The 14,585-nt window shown below is 38.2% G+C and overlaps 1 protein-coding gene across 5 annotated transcripts in view; it reads left to right on the top strand.

The window, feature by feature from the left end:
• The window catches only part of LOC121518597 (eukaryotic translation initiation factor 4 gamma 1-like), an 85,171-nt gene that overhangs the window by 2,095 nt on the left and 68,491 nt on the right, over positions 1-14,585 (top strand). The gene's annotated exons all lie outside the window — the stretch shown is intronic.

Genomic DNA, 14,585 nt, shown 5'->3' with positions numbered 1-14,585 from the left:
CAAAGGCTAATAGCATAACATACAGCAGAATATCCTCGCACTGATGGTTGGCAGAGCTTTTGATATGTGTGTGTGTTTATTGAAATGCAATGCAAATAGCTGTCTTTGTCGAGCTGTGTGTGAGTAGACAGGCAGACACGCCCCTGTGTCAGAGCAAGTGTCTCCAAGTTCAAGCAGAGGAAACATCAGTGAATTTCCACTCGGTAGTTAGCTTGGCAGCTGCTTGTTAACACTGTCACTGAGTGAGATTGTTGGTAAACTGGTAGGTATTGCTGCTGTATTCATGTTTAAGCCATTTTTTGATCACTTGACCATGCCTACTGCAGCAACCATGAGGCTGATGTTGAGGACTGCAGGCATGTGACTTCAGCTGAGAGTGGGTCCAAAATGGATGCAGTTTTAGTCGCCATCAGTTGCAAATATATACTCTTTTAATGTTTTTTTCTATCTTCAAACTAAGCCAGCATGATCTGAGATAAATACAGGACGTTTGCTTACATTGTACAGTATCCCCATTTCTGTATGTTTATTATTGGATGGGTAAAGCATTGCATAATAAATGTAGGGATGCACTGATACCTTTTTTAGACCAAGTACTTACCTTTTGGGTACTCACTGAGTACAAATACAAATACTTAAAAATACAATTAAAATTCACAAAGTCATTTAGAAAGGGCTTTTTTGTTTGTTTTTTTAATGTTTGTTTTAGAGATGTTAGAGATGTTCTTCCCCCTTCCTCTCAGGAGTTTGAGGTCCATAATCAGCTCTATTTTTGTCATCTTCATTTATTCTAAATATGGCCAGACTGCTGACCTGACTCCAGTTTAAGAGGGGCTGATATCATTGTGTAGAATAGTATAGGATAAAGTGTTGACAATGTTTCAATCAGTACTTCAATTAGGTATTAGCAATGACACTGGTATTGATATCAGTCCATCCTTGAATCACTTGACGTTTCATCATAATTGATTTATAGGCTTTTGCAAAAAGTATATTGTAAAAGTCTTAACTTTATCACAATACCAAAGAAAATGTTATTTTATGCTAACAAACAGTGCTTTTTCACTTGGCTTATGCATCTATTTTATTTACTCGCTCACCATTTATATGCAGAAAAAAATGAAACAAAAGCTGACCACAAGGGATGCTTTTTATGTTGGATTCATGAAAATGCATAGAAGTAGCTAAAGCTAATACAGATTCTTCAGTATTAGTTTATTTTTACCTCCACCAAGGAGGTTATGTGATTGGGTGGGTTTGTTAGTTTGTTAACAACATAACTCAAAAGTCATGGACGGATTTTCATGAATTTTTTAGGAAATGTCAGAAATGGCATAAGGAAGAACTGATTAGATTTTGGGAGTGATCCGGGTCACCGTCTGGATCCAGGAATTTTTTAAAGGATTCTTTACTATTGAGAGATAAGGCTAACGGTGGAGGTCTGGGCTGTTACCACTTTACACCAGGAGATGGCAGAAATGAGTAACTTCAATCCCAGCAGCATTTTTTGGTGTGTTTCTATTCAAAGTTTTGGAGGTTATAGAATGGAAAGACGCACGCTCGGTCGGGGAGACGAGTCAGAGCGTAACAGAGAAAGACAGGAGAGGAGACAGGAGTGTTGCACCAAAAGAATGGAAAAAAAATTGGAATCAGCCATTGGCTAAATTGTTATTTTGAACACTGGTATTGGCATCAGCCTTGATATCTATACATCTCTGAATATTGTTGCCCAGCATCCTTTTGCCTTATGTATTTTGGGATAAAAATAGAGTCAAAATTGTGATTGTATGATCAAACATAATTGCCCATATTTAAGCCTGTAGACATGAATGCATTTATCTAGGACAACTATTTATTCATGCCACATTATATTTAGCTGAAAGTGAAGATATCACAGTGTCTCCTTTCCTCATATTGCTCAGTTCTATTGGGTAAAGTACTTCATTAGGCCCCAGTTTGTTGCACATCTAACTTAACAAAAAAAACTGAATTAAATATTTTATTAAAACAACATGCACGTTGCCTATCTATTCATTCAAAGATTACTTGGCTGTTAAAAATAAAAGTCTTACTTCCCCCTTCACTAGTGTTCTCCTTTGCAAAGTCTTTTTACCTCACAGTATTGAATAATAAAACAAACAAAAAGGGAACATGGCTTTTTCTGTAAATACACACTCATGGTATAGTCATCAAGGCCCTCTGCTCTACTCGAGGTGCTGAGTTTTAATGTATGAGAGGAGAGATTAAATAGAGGAGGGCCACCGTATAAAATTATCTTCAAATAGAACGTAGCAACTAAAGCAACCACATAGAAACGTCAGACTTATTTTGAATAATGTTAAAGTTTTTAGGTTTGTTGTGGGAATAGTTTGGAGTCATTAGTGGAGTTTTCTCTCGTTATGTTGCAGGTGGTGATAAAGGTTTTTCGTAGCCTATTTCTGTGTGGAAATAGCCACAGTTACATGGCAAGTTAAACAATGTTGTCTCTCAGAAGTCTAGACGAATTCGGCACTATAGAGAGGCCGTTCTTTAAGATGCAGTTTTTTTTCACTACACAGTCTTCATCTTCTGTATTTTCTATACACATCTCTCCTGTCTCTTCCATATTGCTAGCCTAAGCCTCAGTCTCATATGTTGTGTCCTGAACTTGTGTCCCAGGTTGAAGTTTGTTGCAAACTATTTTTGTCCAAATAATCTGCAAGTGTGTGGTGCTCACACCATTATTTTACTGCTCCTAGACCTAGTCACGTCAGAGCCTCCCCGACTTCAAATCATAAATATTTTTACTCATTCTTTATTAATGACCATAACAGATAGCGTCACCAACTGGATGATTCGTAGTTTGATGGCTTGCAAACATTAAATACACTGTGTTCAGTATTGTGAACTCGGGCTGTTAATTGATAAAAAATGGTCAAGTTAATCACATCACTTCGCTGTATTTATTCATGATTAAACACAGCATTTTTTATTTTTTTAGTATGCTTTTAGATTTTTAAAATTTATTACTGTCAAGTGTTTTTATTTTTATACTTTTAATACTTTGTACAACACTTTTATTGAAAGTGTTTTTTAAATAGAAATTATGGTTTTTATTATTAATCTTACATTTAAAATACTACCATTTCCTTGCATTTTGGGCTGAGATAAAAGAAGTACAAGTATGGTTTTGACTGAAGAAATATTAGATTAGCATTTTTAAACTTTAAAACATCTCAGCTTAATTGTAATGGTTTATAAATTACTATGTCTTAATTTACTGAGCAGTAATATTATAAACTGCAAACACGATCAGCAGACAAACACATGGGGTACAAAATAACTTCTGCTGCAAAATGAATGATTGGTTGTGCTGTTACTCTGAGGTAGCCCAGGCTGGCTGCTTTACTTTTGTTGCCTTTTCACTGTCGTACATTTCATAGATTCTTGTGAAAATGGTTCTCCTCATAGATGTTTAGTATGATGGGCCACCTGAGGCAATCTGGATGATTTCTTTCAGCCCCTCGTCTTTAGCAAAGTTGATGGGTCTGTTGTCTTTGTGGTGACCCATTTAGGGATTGTATTAGTTTGCTTATTTGCTGCCATTTTGGTGACAAACCCAGGTCTGCTGCACTCCCCCAGTGTAGTCTGACGACCCCAGCTTGATCCTATGTTATTGTTGGTGTCTTACCAAAGATATGCTTTGCCTGAAGATGGTACTTCAGACTTGCTGTGCTTCAGTGGGAAGACAGTTCATCATTGCAGTATGTTCACACAATTTTGGATTTATCTAAACTTCCATTCTCCAGCTATTTGAAAAGATATTTGCCATTAAGCAGACGTGGGTCTGTCTCCTCACTTACCACTACTGGCTGTATCTGACCCGCCTTTCACCTCTTCAACCCCAAGCATGTAAACATCCATACTGGAGGACTACGGGAGGCAGCTGTGGTCAAACTTGGTTGTATGATTAAATTGGTTTATTGTTTTTTAACACGTTCAGGGTTTATGAGTGTTATGTGTCAGCCCTATTGTAAACATAAACACAACTGTACCCATATCTTCACCTTTTCTTCTAAAGTCATGTTAAATCAACCAAGAACTTTAGTGCATTTAAGATTTTAAAAAATCATGTAGTTTGGCCTGCCTTACGTCCAGTTAGGATGAGACACGATGACATGACCAACGCTTAAAGCCAGGGTCTACTACTGATCATGCACTCATAGCCTTCAAAATGCTTTAGCTTTGGTTATGCCTTTGACCCGCTATGCTTTTTTTTTTAAACAGAAGGTATAAGGTGATAATGCTTTTTTTCATAGCTCTGATGAGTTGCACTTCTGGGTGATGCCATTTACCCATTTATTCATTAAGATATTATGCCATATTGCTGTCCTGTGATACTCTTCTGTGTCTTTTGTTGAGTGTGCTTCTTCTTCATATGTTGTTAAATAGTGGTTAGCAGACAGTTATTACTAGCACTATGGCTACCTGGATTTGGGCATGGATGCTGTCATATTCCTTTTTTCTTCACTCAGATGTATTTGACAATGACAGCATGCGCCAAACTGTGATGTCTGGACTGACTGTAACAGTTTGGTATGAATACAGATACTGTTACAGATGCACTTGGTGAGGTTGCTAACAAACTTTATTTATTTGCTTGGCCTGTGTGTCCAGGGCTTCGTCTGATTGGTCATTGATGCTGATTGAATGCATAGCTAGGGAATAATGGGTGCATGATATTTTGTTTCATTCACCCACTAGGGGTGGGTGGTATAAATGATAAAAACTTGGCCTACGGTAGAGATTTGGACTCTACCGACCAATTGCGATAACACTTGTTAATGACATCATCGTATCTGCCTCAATGTGAGTTAGCAGGCAAAAACACATGTTTTTTCCTCTCAAAGTCTGATGGCTGTACCGCAACTAAGTCAGTGTGCTGTCTCTGTTAGCCTGCCTGGGGCTAACACAAGCTAAGTGCTGCTTTGGCTGGTCGCAGAGGCCAGCGCTGCAACCCTTCCTCTTACAACGGCATAAACAACCGTTTAAAAGTTTATTTTAACTTATGACTTTCTTTCTAAGTCCACAGTGAGTCAAAGATCCAGGCTGCGATGTTAAATGAGGTCACAAAAGCTGCTGTAAACTAGCCGTATTCTCCGAATGGCAGCCAAAGCTAAGCTAACTCAATGCTAAACACAGTATTCCGTCAAGCTCTTAAAAATAAAAGTCCTCGGCTGTTATTTTTCTGAAACGCTTTTATTGTGAACGCCTTCACCAGGAAACGTGTTCAAGTCATTAGCAGCTTAACACAACTCATCAGGTTAGAAATGAAATGCAAAACTTGGAGTGAGGTTAGAAGTAAACCTAGAGAGACTTAAAAAAAATGTTTTCTGTGTTCTTATACTTGGAGATAAATTGAGTATGCCATCAAAGGCTTGTTTTAAGGGAAGAAGGGGGTTAATAACACTTGAATTTGGATTAAAAAGCATTATCTCTTTTTAATTTTGTAATACTGTGATATAATACCGTATTGTCAAAGGCAAGAAAAATACCGTGATATGATTTTTAGGCCATATCCCCCAGGCCTGTCGCCAACTTTCAGGCATCCTTGTCTTCCCGGACTTCATTCAGTCATTCATTCATATTCCAGAGACAATCAAGAGGTTGTTAATCATTTAGTACTTACTAATCATTTATTAGTATTCAGTCATGGACAATATCAGGCTGTAGTCTCTGACATGGCAGAGTTAATGAATAAAACCCAAATGGACGTGTACAACTCCAGGAAAAAAGCCTGTTGTGTCAGAGCCAGGCTGTCCCTGTTTGCCTGACATAAGGACTCCACTCAGCTTCCTGGTGTTAAACTGTGTGAAGCTCGGATTCTGATTTTGTGTGGGTATTGGCAGAGGGTTAGTTAACCAGGGGAACATGGAGGGGCAGGGCTGAACAGTCTGTGATGCTGTGACTCTGAAGCTGTCCTTAACTGCACAGCCTTTACAGCATGAAATGTGTGACTGAAGCATGATTTAAGGTTGGATTTATTACTTGGAAATGTGACCATGGAAAAGAAAGACTGTAGATATTAAACACTCAAAGAGGAGGAAAAGTAATTATAACATATGCACATTAACGTTTACTGATCGTGACATGTACTTCAAAACTCAGTCCAAAAATGGGATAATGGGATTATGAGTGAGCAGCAGGCAGGTACAAGTGTGACATGTAGCCTATGTCACCTCTCATCATTTTCCCACCCCTTTTAAAAAAAAAAAAAAAAAAAAAATCAAGATTACATTGAAATGACATACAGTCATTACTTTACTGCATAACCTTGTGCCTTAGATATTGATCATATTCTGGGTTGTGTTTATATTTACTTATTTTGGCAGTCTACAAAAAGACTGAAGTAACTCTGATATAAAATTGCATATGAACAGGCTGCTTGTTTAAAGCTTCAGCCCTAGGAATTCTATGTAAAGTCCACATGCTTTAAAATGAAATTCAGGGTGTTAACATGTGCCTGATCAACACTTAAAGGGGACATATGCAAAAATCACTTTACCCGGCATTTCTAACACAAATACATGCCCCTGGCCTGTCCACAGTCCCCTCAAGTACCAGAAAAATCCATTCCTCTCCCCCTCTCTTTCTCCACCTTTCAGAAAATGTATGCTGAAACAAGCCATTCTCTGATTTTACATCTAGTGACCTCACTAGGGGCCTAAGCACCCACCCCCAGGTTTGGTTGGCCCTCCCCCACTTGGAGGAAAGTTCTGCCCTCATCTACCGATCCTAGTGCTGCATCCATTTCCTGAGAGGGGTGTAGTCAGGGGCGGAGTCAGACAGCTAATCACCATTTAAAGCCACAGACACAGAAACGGCTCGTTCTGAGAAGTGCTGACATGGAGGGGTTTTTTTAGCAACAAACTTCCCAGGCATGTTTTGGGGACCTCTGAGAACAATATAAACTTGTCTTAAAAGGGTAAAATATGTCCCCTGTAAATAGATTTAAAAACACTAAAGATGGCAATCAAATCATAATTTTAAAGTGATGCAGAAAATTCTGAGTTTGGCTTCATTAAATAGATCAGAACGCAGGAAAATAAATATTTGGTCCCTAGATATTCTGGGAGAAGGCCTCTAGACCCCCACTTTCCCCCCTGATGTTGCCAACTATCACTGGATTGCCCTGGAGGAAGCATCATGATGACATTAAAACGTCACTGCTTGCTAAAATAATTTAACTTCCTGTTTAGACTGTCGTTTTTTGATGCAGGTCAAGATTGTGCAAAGGAGTTTATTTTGCTTTAAAAAGGGGGTGCGTCTTAAAACACAGCAGTTTTACATAACCAGCATGTTGGTCCCCCTCATTTGACTTTGAGGCTAAATGTGTTTTAAAAAGCTCTACAATTAAATAGATCAATCAAGTCAAATGAAGCCTGCCACCATTGGATCTTGTCTATCATGATGTGACCATAAGAGCAGACACAGTGGCTCTGTGGCTGGTACACCCTGCCATCAGCATCTGCACAGCAGTGAACAACAGAGACACTACTGAAAGCAAAGGAAAAAGCCAATCATTTGGCTGAAGCTTAGGGAATAGTGTCTTGAGGGATTTCAGCTATGAGTGCTTGGGCATTGTATTAAGTTTTTATGATATTGATGTGTTTTAGATAAGATCTAGGGTAAGGCAGTTTTGTGTATATTTGTGTAGTTTATGTTTAAAAAAGATGCCATGCTTAAAACTCAGTAAAAATATTATCATCAGTTTAATACCATGGTGACAAAAATAGAAGTCCTAAAACCTTGGATACTTGTGTTTATAAACAATGTAAAATTGTAGGTGTCACCTGCACACATTCTAAATTGCACAAATAGATTGGCAACATTTTTTAAAGTTGAGTCATTGCCTTTTCTCTTTTCATTGAAAATATGACTGAAGATCTTTTAAGTTTGTGTAGCTATATTTTGATTCTACCAGTCATTAAAATAATCGAATTGATCATTTAGAAGCAAATGGTACGTAAGCAAATAAAACGATTTGACTACTGCAATGTCCAGAAATGTTGTCACTGTTTTTGTACAGTTTAGACATTGTTTAGGAGTTTGTCTGCAATTTTCTATATTTTTTCTATAATTTAAACAAAAAATTACTCAGTATTGGGTGTCAAGGTCTTCTGTTTTTTGTTTCCAAGTTTAGAACAGATTCCAGCAACATTTGATTTTTACTAGATTCAAATCAAAGTGTATAATCCTGCTATTGTGACCTATTTGTTGTTTCTTTAAAGAAAAACATCAATACATCATACATCATTATTCAATCAGTAGATACTGAGATATGATTTCTGGTCCTTATCACCCATTGAACACATTTGTACATTAATTTGCGTTCACACATGCAGCCTATCTGGACAATGTGGGTTTTTTTTCAGGGTTGTAGTGCATGCATGAAAGTGACTTGTATGGCAGCTTTGCTTGCAGCCTTCCCACCAGAAATACTAAGAAGTGACACTGAGTTTTTGCCTTGAAGTGCTTGTTATTCTTCATTTAGACTAAAGGGTAAAACAGCCTCAAAGTTGTGATGTAGAACTAAAAGAAAAGTCAGTTTTCTATGGGTCGTCCTCATATTCTGGATACTGTCCAAACTTGATGCAAAATCAGTTACATAAAGTTGTAAGTATTGATTTTTTTATATATTTGTTAAGATGATTAGGATCTTTTTTCGCCATATTGCCTGGTCCTTTCATCCGTATCTTGAACACTGCAGCAGGCCACGAACACATTCAGCTAGTGACTCATTCAGTTTGTTTTTTCTCCTGACTTAGACCAGGCAACAAAGTTTGCATAGCTTTTAACCGAAACAGTCTTGAAAAAAGACTTGTTTCCTTTTAGTTGTTTTAAAAAACAGGAAGTCATCTGCAATGCACGTTTAATGGTTAGCCCTACACCTCTGTAGGTGACATGATAGCCAATGTCTTAAACTCTTCTCTTTACTGGGTCATCAGAGTGCATGCAGAGAGGCTTATGCAACACGTATAGGAGCAAGTTTCACCAGCAGTGGTGCTGGCGGCTGGATCGCAGCAGGGCTGCATGTCAGACCAGCTCAAATGACTGTGCTGTGTGTGACTGGGTGGTGGGGGTGCCTTGTGTGTGCTCACATAACCTTCCCAATACAACAGATTCCTGCAGAATGAGGGCCACCAGAGTACTCCTCTTGCTACAACAGGGCTGTTTGAAACATTTCCTAGGATTTCAACTCGTTTGTGTCTGAAGTTGAGCTTGTTACTGATGGGGATGTACAGGTGCATCGCAATAAAAGTGTATATTTGAGAAAAGTTTATTTTTTCTTATTTGATTTGCACTGTGAAATGTTGTCAGACACATTAGCAAACAATGTGATATGAACAGTTGTTTAATGCTTGCAGCTAGCACACCTATTGATGATTTATAGAATAGGTTTTTTTATACCAGGCAGAACAAAAGAGGTGTTTGTATTTTAGGAATCTGTAAGTAATAAAGTAATGAAAAAAACATCAGCATCTGTATCTGCAAATGGCTGATATCAATTCAAGTCATACAGTATTCCAAAGTCTTCTTTCAAGATGAAATTATATTTTGCATTTAATTTGGAAATCAAGGTTCCCAAGTCTGGAGGAAGAGTGGTGAGGCACAGAATCCAAGTGTGTTGAAGTCCAGTGTTTCAGTTTCCTCAGTCTATGATGCTTTGCGGTGCCATGTCGTCTCCTGCTGTTGGTCCACTGTGCTCCATCACATCTAGAATCAAAACAGCTGCCTACCAGGACATTTTAGAACACTTCTTTCCTCAACTGCTGACAGTCTTTCCGGAGATACTGATTTCCGTTTCCAGCAGGACTTGGCACCTGCCCACAGTGAAGCCAAACCTGAAATAGCAGTAGCAAGCTAACTAACTAGCTGGTTTGCTGACTGTGGTGTTACTGTGCTTGATTGGCCAGCCTACTTGCCTGACCTGAACTCAATAGAGAATTGATGGAGTATTATCAAGAGAGAGGTGAGAGACAACACAGCCAACATTAGTCGAGCTGAGGGCTGCTATCAAAGCAACCCGGGCTTTGGAAGATCTAAGTAGGTGCTGGTTTCCTCCATGGCATGTTGCATTGATGCAGGAATTTGTGCAAAAAGCACCCAGACCAAGTATTGGCTGTTTAAATGAACATGATATTTAAAAGGCTGACATTTCTGTGTTAAAGATCTTTTTTTAAAATTGTACACGTGGTTATGCACTGAGCTAATGCCAGTGTTGTCATATACGACAAGAAGTGACACAGGTTATGTAAAGTCAAATAACTTTTATTGATCATAGCCTCTTACTTTCATGTATCATTGGAATTGCGCTTATCATTCCTTGGTAGCTGTTATGGAAGTGTTCATAGTGAGCCTGGAACTTGGATGAGTTTTTGGGGACTTTAAAGATTAAATTCACTAGGTATACCTGATATTGCATATCTTTTTACCCATGTTTTAATCCATTTTCGATCAGTTATTGCTGCTAGCTTGAATGCTAATGGCCACATTGTTTTCCCAGAATGCTTTGTAAAGGGCTGTCAACCAATGACAGGCTGTTTTGTCATCACACCATGCTTGAAGGCGCAGATCATTATGGGAATGGCTTTAATAGTACATAATTGATAGAAATCTAGAGAGTCTGATATATGGCCCTCTGTGTTATTGTTATTTTATATTGTTATTTGTATACTACACTTCTATCTGTCGAGCCATGTTCTGAGTTTCCTTTAGGGCTTAAACAATGTGCCAGTTTCTCACTGCACAGTCTGTCCAGAAATTTTATGCCGTCATCGGATCAGTACTTGGTATTGGCTGATATCAAACACTCTGGTATTGTAATTGCTGTCAGGGAGGAAAAATGGTTTTGGAACATCTCTAGTACTCACTGCATTAAATTGATCACCTGCAGATAGTGCAGTGCGTTCAGTAGTCTAATCTCTGGTGTCAAAGTAAAAAAAAAAAAAAAAAACAAGATTTAACTTAATCACCTCCATGACGGGCTATGTTTGCCATGTAGAAAAGGTCTGTTACTGTGCAGGTGTGCTGGCACACTGGGTCATTATTCCAGTCAGTCAAAATGATGGACGCCCTTCAAATTATCCACCATCCTTTGAAAAAATTCAGTCAACGACTGAGAATTTTTGGTTAAAAAAGCCTCTGCCTGACAACCTCAGAAAAACAATTATAGTAACTTATTAAAACTCTGTATTTTTGTCACATTGATTGGACCCTAACACAGCACAGGGACACTATTTTAAAACTACTTTAAGAAAGGCGGAGTGTCAAACGGCAATAATCCACCATTTTTCCTCTCTTTGGATTTTCTTTCTCTGATGGTCCTATGTTACTATAGCTCAGGCTTGTCTGGTCTTGGTTAGTGCATCCAGGTAACACAAAGAACACCTTTCTTTCATAAGTGACAGTGGAGACCGCCAACTTTTCTATTATGAACAGCAAAAGGAAGCTTTTTTTTTTTTTTTAACTTTTCTAAAATATTCCTTTTTTATGCACCTGTATGTCATTTGCATAGTCAAAGAAACTGGCCATGTCTCACTTTATTATAAAAAATTCTCTGTTAACAAAGGTTTCGTTTGTTCCCTGCTGACTGGAGCACAGCCTGCAAGGGAGTGTAGGTTGTTAGTCTGAGACTCTTTTAGCCATGAGATTGTTTATTCAGCATTTCATCTCCCAGGAAGCTCAACTCAGTCAGACAATTTCTCTGTTTGTAAATGAGCCTTTGAGCTACTGGATAACAGTCTTTTCTAACCCTAACTGATACTGCTGCCATTCTCCAGGGCTCCAGTGTACCTGGCACAGGCCTTTTGTCAATGCCTGTCAGACAGTGTTTTTCAAAGCTTGGAATTTTAATCTGGCTTTATGGAAATCCTTGCTTAGTTATCTGTTTGTCCTCTTGTGTTTGTATGGTCAAGTCATGGAAAAATTAGTGACTACAACAATTTCTTCAGAATGATTTCCTCTTTCTTAAAAAAACAAGAAAGAAAAACACAACCCTGATTCATCATGACTCAGGCTTTTTACACTGCTGCTTCTGTGAGTCTGTGCGAGTGAGAGAGTGTATCAGTGGAAAGGGGGTGGCTGAGATAATGTAGGCTTTGGCTATAAATACCAAATGTGCCCATAGTGCAAGGACCGTGACCACCTAAGAAAAAAAGTATTGCATTTGGGAAATGTCTCCCTAGTTTATCTGTTCTGTAAAAAAGAGCAGTATGTTTGTGTCTTAGTTTAGATATAGGTGTCCATGCTAAACACAAGACAAATTTTGGAAAGCGATGCAGTGGGAAGAATAGAAAATGAAAGTGTTGATGGACAGAGGCATTGATTCATCATCCCTGATAGTTGCCATGCATTTGCAGTTACTCAGTTTCTTTCTTTGTTCCGCTTCAATGACTAACCTGCTACAAATGTACACTATAACTCAGATTCTAAAATAAGTTTAGGCCTTTGACGTTTAGATGACGCATTATGCAGAAAACAGTGCTTAGGGCAATGTAGTTACAGTGCTGGCAAGTTATTTTAAGCAGAGCGCTACTTCTTCCATTGTTAAACAGTTCTGCAGAAGAAAGGATTTATAATGTATAATCATTTCAAACATGTTCTTTCAATCATTTGTTTGAGAAAATAGGTGTGTGAGTGGGTTTTTTAGCTTCAACATCATTATGATCATAACTGCATCACTCCCACTGTAGGGTCTGCATTGTATTTGAAATTAAATCACCAGATAGGGCTGTTCAGTTACGGCAAAAACTGTAATCACAATTATTTTGATTAATATTGAGATTATTATTAAAGGAGACATAACAGGAAAATCTCACCCTTTATAATAGTAATAATCATGTTACGTCCAGAATGTGACCTACTTTAAACAAATTTATCATCTACAAAAAAAGTCTGTGCAGGGTCTGCATATAAACATGCATGATTACAAGGCTAATTTACCTGATTTTGTCTCATGGATGATTAAAGGGAGCAGTGCACTGTGCCTTTTAAAGACCCTGTAAAGTGAAAATAAGGCTGTATTTGGGTTTGTTGTTTCACAGGTTACTGTGTTATGAACCCCCAGGTAAAATTTTATAAATTTCAAATCTTGAAAAATGAAGCAGTAAAATCTGCTCTAGGATGGTGTGGGTGTGCCTGTTGAATGAGCCAAAGCCACGCCCACTCAGGAGAAATACAATTGTCTCAAATTTAAAAAAATGCTACAATCTGAATGGAGGAAAGCACTCGTGCTTTTGGCCTTTCCTTTACCTTGCATTGACCTTATGATCAGAGCTCAGCTAGCTGGCTCTGAGCCAGAGAAGAGACAAAATCCATTTTCTGGCTCAAATCTCTGTTATGATGCTTTAAATGATCCATAGACCACTGTGGCTGATAGATAAAGCAAATTTACCTCACAATGAACAAAAACAGCATTTAGCTGAACGTTAACTTTCAGTAAAGGCAGTGACATCAGCCAACAACAGACTGCACTGAGATGAACTGCTCTGTGATTTTATTGTTAGAGGGGCGGGGTCATTCCCTACTGTGGCTGGTGACATCAATGATATGGATACATAGATGACGCGTCCACGGCTGTTAAACGTAGCTGCTGTGCGTCTGCCGGTCCACCATCTTGAACAGGCGCCCACTTCACCTGTAAAATCTGCCCTACCTTGTTTAATCCTGAACCAATCTACATGAAATTTGTTTTGTTATAAAGCTGAAAACTTGAACATGATACTGATTACTTTCAAGGTACTGACTGTGGGTCTGATCAACTTTAGATTAAAAAAAACTATTATGTCTATGATATGTACAGGGAACATCAGGTGTAATCAAATATCTAGAACCTATAATTAGATAGTTTTTGTTTCTCCAAATAGATTTATATAGATAATTTCTCTCCCTCTCATCTTGCAGCTGGCCCTTAATCTATAGGCAGGCATACACTGTGAGTCGTCACACCTTTTCTCAAGAATGACATGAGGTATGGGGGGACAGGGAGAGTGTGCAAGCACCGGCATTAGGACTTCATCTATATATGGGCACATGCTTTACCAATCTAGCTAAACTGACACCTAAATTCAGTGTTTTTAAAATACAAGTTAATATGACATAAGAGTTTAACATAGACTGGCACACAGAAACGTGTTGATATTTCCTTTTGTATGGTGACTCCCTGTTTTGACTTCTCACATTTTTTCTTTTTTTTCTGCCTCTGTAATGGTGATAGCTGATGTCAAGGTCTTACTGTTTTCTGAACACTGGTTGATTGACATTTTTCACTTCTTACAGATTTCAAGGTCTTTAAAGCATTCTATGTGAGACTGAAAATAGTTATTTATTAAGTTAAGGAATGTAGCTTTCTAAAAGTGTTTTAGCATGTGCATAAAGGCTCATTCATTGCAGTTCTGGCTGCAGTTGCTAAATTTTAAGCTCTTTTAAGCTCTATGTTTTTAATGTCCTCAAATGAAATTAGTCTAAATTAAATCATCTATTGCACAAATAAGTAAGATCCTTCTGAAGTGTTTAAACAGATGAAAAGTAGCTAATTCCTGCTA

This window comes from Cheilinus undulatus, linkage group 2 (genome assembly GCF_018320785.1).
Source record: "Cheilinus undulatus linkage group 2, ASM1832078v1, whole genome shotgun sequence".
Taxonomy (NCBI): domain Eukaryota; kingdom Metazoa; phylum Chordata; class Actinopteri; order Labriformes; family Labridae; genus Cheilinus; species Cheilinus undulatus.
The sequence above is the reverse complement of the archived record's forward strand: the minus strand, read 5'-3'. Positions and strand labels throughout refer to the sequence as shown.